The following is a 6816-nucleotide window of genomic DNA, read 5'->3' on the forward strand; positions in this document are numbered from 1 at the left end:
TTTTTTTTTTTTTTTTTTAAGAGGTTGGCGGCGAAGTCCGTGACGCTACCGACTGAGCCACCGACTCCCTATCCTATGAAGTTACTACGAAGTTACTATGAAGTTACTATGAAGTAAGCATACTATGAAAACAATGGTTCTATGCATCAAACTTAAACTGCGTCTATTTTACGGTCAACATAATCTTCCAACCGAGCATGTTATCCAATTCACCATGAATAGTGTTCGTACCACGCATACTCTATTTATTAACTCCCATCCACAGAAACGTTGATAAACGCGCAACGGAGAAACAATTGCTGCTGGGAAAATCAGTATTAAAAGGAGCTTATGAGTCAATAAGCTGCCGTGCGCAACAGCTGGAGCTAAGCTCATCTGCTTTGAAGATGATTTTGTGGGCATATCTAGGCTAAAATGCGTACATAACACAGTAAGTATAAAGTTTGAAACCGCATGACCACCATTCGTGTTATATGTTATATGTCTCTGCAAACAGACCGAAAACCACATTGCACTTGACCCTTTGTTTTATAACAAAATTTTCTTCAGTGAGGAAGCTATTTTTGGTAGAATAGCTAACTCAATAACCACAACTTCTGGATTCGGAGTGAAGAAAATCCAAGTACATTTTGTTGGATATAGGTTGCACCCATTAAAATTCGCTGTTTGGTGTGCATTTAAGTCGGGTGAGATCGTTGGCTCATATGTTTTTACGATGGTGCCAGTCATAGTGTTACTGTTGTTGAAGAATGCTACAGAGCAAACTTTAGAATTTTTCGATCATCACTTAAATGATGATGTTGAAAATCTCAAGTTTCAGCATGATTGTGCTACTTGTCAAACAGCACGCAAAACAATAGACTTGTAAAAAGTTAGGTGAACGCATTATCAATTATGAACCTTTGAACGGGCCTCCACGTATGTCCTATAACATCAATGACTATTTTATTGTAGAGTTACGTAACGCAACTAGTCTATGCTTAAAAGCTTCAAATCTTTTGACTATTTGTGAACAAACATATGTAGTTTGATTGCCGGTATACGGCCCATGCTTCCGGATATAAATAATGACCGGAAATTGAACTAACAGTCTGTGCTTGGTTTGGATAGCTCACGGCCATTATGGTTGGAACTGTTTTTAAACATTATGTTGAATAATATTACAAACGAAAGAAATATTGTCATGATGAATTACATAATTTCTATACGTTTTTAGTTTTAAGCTTTAAATGCCCTTCACCAAATTAACTTTTTTTTCATCCAAACGTATGTTTTAGAACATGATAAGAAATATAAGATTATATTTCATGTGCATAGCTTTTTCTTCGAATTTAAGAAACATTAAAATATTCTACATAAATTTAACGTTGTTCTATTTCTTCTTACAATTAATGCATTTATCTGTCTAAATTAGATTTAATTTCGAATAGTTAGAAACCTTGATTTCGTCCAGTTAGAATATATTTTTGATTAGAATCCACATGCCAAAATCCATACAGTTTGGACTACAAATCCAGTCTGTAGCTCTCAACAAATCCACATGCACAGACACAAGTACATTAAGAACGTGTCCTCAGAAAACTCAAACGGAAAAGCAGTTCTTCAGAAGAAAGCAGAGAAGTAAAAGCAGCAAAGAAAGCAAAAAATCCAAAAGACATAAGAAAACAGTTATTGGCACTTTCAATCCTACAGTAGATTTCCCAGGCGATCTAACATCATGCTTCCTCAAACTTAAGATGACGTATTGGAAAACGAATCTTAGAAACAAATACATATGTCATAACAAATAACTATATAAAATAATGGACAAATAGGATTTAAACAAAAACAGAACGAACATTATAATAATTAAAATATATTGTGATATGGTTTTGTTTACTCCAAACAAAATACTATAAACTTAGAGTCGTTTCTGCCGTGTTATTTTTACCACAGTAATTACGAGTATATGCCGGGACGATGAAACATATCGGCCTCGTATATATTTAATACACATTGAACCAGAATGGCTTCAACTTAAATTAATCCTTTGACAATTCAGTAAGTGCGTTTTCTAATAAAATAATTGGAATTAAGAATACTCATTTTGACTGACATTTCACACAAATAATTTAAATGAGTAGAGGAAATATCGATCAACTACGGCCATATCAAAGAGTCATATCTGCCGAACTAAAGTCAGGCCAATTACCAGAATACGAATGTAATATGTTAGACGGTTCGTTATTGTTTAAAACTATATTAATAGTTAATAGTTCTAGGGTTTCTAATTAACCACGAGCGATTATATTTGTAATGGTAATCCTAAAATTCGCCTTTCAGTGGTAAAACTAAACAATTGGCAGATGATTGCCTAAGTCATATTATGTAAACCATCTGAACAAAGTATAATCAGAGTATTAATTGATCCTCCTACATGCATTTTAAATACGGGTAGGCTAGAACATCAGGTATTTAAAATTTTCCCACAGTGCCTAAAAATTATGCAAGTAATGCCAGTATTTGTTCTTGAGACTAAAAATCTTAGAACCGAGTGTTTATGAAGTGTTTTAACCTTCTTACATAGTTTTTTTTAGGAATGACTCATTTTAGCAATGCAATAGGTATTGTAATATGTAAGTTGGTGGTTTTTTCATTTTACGGACAGGGCTGCAAGTAAGCATTATGGAAGTACAACTGAAATGCTCTTTCACAGAACAACAAAAGAGGATTGTGGCAACGAGGCACAACTCTCCTCTAAATCCTAACACGTACAATACATTAGTATTACCTGTTAATAGTAGTTGTTTTAACAGAGGTTAGTTGTAATGTTATTTTCTGTGAATTAATCTTATAGTCATTTCCATTTAAGCTATCTAAGTATACTATTCAATAGAATGTGATATACAATACCGAAGTACTTTCTTATTTACTGTGAGGTTCAACCATGTAATATACTATGTACAAATCCATTAACACAAATCACACATTAATCCATCTCATGTTTTTTTTTAGTTTAAAAATTTTTTTTAATATTAAATTTAGAAATTTCTGAGTTTAGAACCATCAATCTGTATTAGACCTAGATGATCAATAGTGACACCAATTTAAATTGTATATTTAAATAGGATTTTTAATGTTTAATTAAGTAACATGATTGTGAGAACCTTCCTGTTAGTAATACTTCAATAATTTAATACTTTACAATGAAATGGTGACCATATAAAGTAGGTATTTTAAGCCAAGTATGAATGGATATGAGTGTAGGATGAGTGGCGCGATCTTTTACTCTTGTTAGTGACTAAGGCCGACTTATTCCTTAGACACAGCTGTTCAGTAATAGCCCATACAGCTAATGGCAACTAAGAGAGGAACTATGTAGAGTTTATAGTGGAATCCGAACGACATTTTTTGCCTTAGTATAAACGAATTGGTATAATTTTCAACATAGTACTGCGGATAGTCGTAGTATAGGTTCAGTTCAGGTAATATGAAGTTAAATGTACCTAAACGATTGAAAATGTATGTCAAACTAAAATTAAACCAAGTATATCTTTTAGGCAAACGCATTATTGCCTTTAATATCTCATGTACATAATAGCAGTTAGAGGATTAAACTTACCTACAACTACAACCTACCTTGAGCTATCCTTATCTTCTGTTTATGTAACTATTAATATTATTCATGCCTATTGTAAATTCTGAAAATTGTAGGGTTGTTGGCAAACGTAGTTTATTTTAGAAATAAAAGTAAGACGCTAAAAGTGTACTTTCTGTTTCTGGTGCGTCTTTCCAATCACTAGTAAATACAGTGACAAGATGCAGTGTGCCAGTATCTCTTTATTCTCTGTCCTCCCAAGGTTCGAATTTATATGCTACGGACTTAACACATATTTTCCATTTTAAAATGACAGATTTTACTGTAATCCATTATAGTTACCTACTACATAACGGTTACCAACCGATTTAAATTATAAATTTTTGGGGATAACACTCTTTTAAATATCTAGAGCTAGTAATATTAACGATGGTTTTTTTATGGCATTAGGTAAACCTTTTATTGGTTGAAATTGGTTGCCTTAACAGATAAAATAATTTGAAAGAAATTGTTGTTCAAATAATATTATTTTCAACTCGTAAATATATGTTTAATGAAAATAAATATAACAAAGGAAGGTTTTATTGATTAATTAATTTATTTTAGTAACGGTCTTCTGCAAAAAGAACTTCGCATTTTATTTCTCGTTAGGTTTAATACATAATTAATCTACACCACTGAAAAATAAGGTCCAACTCAATTGTTTTCATTTTGGACATTTAAAACTCTTTAAAATATCATATTTTCTAAAAAAATCTATTAAAATGTGTCAGTATAGGTGTAATTATCCATCGTACTAACATTCTTAATAGCTTGTGTGAAATTTTCTCCTGTCAGTCAAGTTATTTATTTAATTTAAATTTTGGGATTTAACTGCTGATCTCACTGAAAAGGATTTCTTAGCCACAATAAACGGGTTTTTAATACAGATTTCAATAATAGTAGACCGGATACCCTAACATATACCACATACATGTAACTCATTTACTTCAGTTTTGGTCAATATTGAGTTACACGTGGGTTTTTAAGAATGAGGCATATAAAGGAATGTTACTTTGATGTTCCTTGATTTCAATCAATTGCTAATTTATATTTTTCCTCTGTGTTCTTACTTGTACTACACCAGATTTATTTGAAAATATAAATGTTTAAACAGAAAATTAAAAAGAATTTAATCTTTTGTCAACAAACAACATAAGATTAAGCCCTTGACCTTAGAAGAGTGATTTATTTATTCATACCTATTCCAATTGTAAATTACCGTGTAACCTACTTTAAGCTACTCAAATTAAGGCATAACAGGTTAAATAATTAATTACTTGTAAATCTAGAGCTATAACATAAAGCAATTAGATTTACAAATACAAAGACAAAGAAGGCTACTTATCATGCATGTTATGTTTCAATAATACATATATTAGCAATGTCATTAAAACATATATTTCATCGAACAGCTTATAATTTATTTTAATCTAGTATTCAAATATTCAAGTTTAAATCTTAAACAAGGCCTAAATGGTTAGCATTTTTATTATTTTTATTAAATTATCCACACAATAGTAAACTACAACATAAAGTAAAATTATAATTGAATTATACAGCTATTTACAATCAATACTCTAAAACAGTTAGGAATCCATTAAAGCTATGATGTAAATTTAGTTTGGCTACTTCTAGTGATTCTAGTGATACGACGATGTTAGTGAAACTCTAAAGTAGACTTAGCACGGCTACAACTAACATTGTCATCACATCCAAGTCCGAGTAATACATACAGCACCATGAAATATTTACAAAATTTTATATTTTGCAAAACATATGAAACACACATGTCCCCCGGTTCGTTTATGAATTACAATTATATAAAAGAAATGGTACAGGGTGACATTTTCAACAACTTAATTTGTTTTATTTTATTTTAAATAGTTATTACAACAATGAACAGTAACAAAAGGTAACAATTTTGATGCATCATTTTTTGCTATAAATAGATTTCTCTCTTTATTTGCTTTATACCGGCATAATATTTACAGGGTCTTATTACGCTCGGAATCCCTGCCTATTCGAAGGCATTGTAATATTTGGCCTCACAAGCCATTTCTTACATTCATTTGTAAGTGTATATGTTATACCACTGGGCGTACGAAAGTAAAGCTTAATTTGTTTGTATTACACATTTGAAAATTGTTTATAAAAAACATACACTTTTATTACATATTTTAGGAATTAAATTGGTTGGGACTGTTTTCTGTTGTTTTTAGACATATACCATTACGGTGTGTATATTATGCATTAGTAACTTGCTATGTTAGTATTAAAATTTTTTAATTTTTTAGAACATTCAATTAAAACACTATAAGGTTTAGGTAGGTGCAATTACTGGTAAACTGTGTAATGGTAAATGTACACAATAATTAAGGTTAATGTGTGGTAGTATCATCGATCTCTATTACTACAACTAATAGAGACCAAATAATAGAGATCGATGGGTGGCATTAACATTAGACTAATTTTAATGAGGTATAATAAAAGTGTTTCCACTATACTTTTTACCATACATATTTTACTGTAAATTATATTATAGATTTTAAATTCGTATAATACTACATTCAGTATAATGTTATATATGATGTATAATGTTGGTGCTGTATACTTGAGCATTTGGACGTGCACTAACATTTTATAAACCTAACTAATACTGGTTTCGTTTAAAATACCTCATTAATATCTCAAAAATCCTTCAGGAAACCTTATAAATATTATATTATACGTTTATAAGTTACCGAATCCTGTAAGAGAACTTTTTTACTAATGTAAACTTGATATACCTTTCAGTAGTTTTTTTATGTCATAGTTTCATTGGCACGTTATTTTCAGAAGAAAGACCAAACGCTGAGGAGATTTTAGGATGGACAAGGATTTTGAATTGCTGATCCATATTGGAAGCGGTCAAACTCGATCAGATATGCATACATTTTTTGTGTTTACACTTTTTACTAGATAAAATTACCCTGATTATATATAAATTATAGTAAACAAAAATTTCGTGATAGCATATAATATGCCTGACATAGCTGATACTAGTATACATTAAGTGGATTAATTGTGAGGAATAAAAATTAGGAATATTAGTGTAAATGTCATCGGTTCAGTAAGTACTATACCGTATACAAGATAATTGGTCCTTAATTAGATTCGAATATATTTAATATACATGGGAATTAGTTAATTTCTCAGCT

This window comes from Macrosteles quadrilineatus, unplaced genomic scaffold (genome assembly GCF_028750875.1).
Source record: "Macrosteles quadrilineatus isolate MER2022 unplaced genomic scaffold, UCM_ALF_1.0 Scaffold_9__3_contigs__length_116548681, whole genome shotgun sequence".
Classification (NCBI taxonomy): domain Eukaryota; kingdom Metazoa; phylum Arthropoda; class Insecta; order Hemiptera; family Cicadellidae; genus Macrosteles; species Macrosteles quadrilineatus.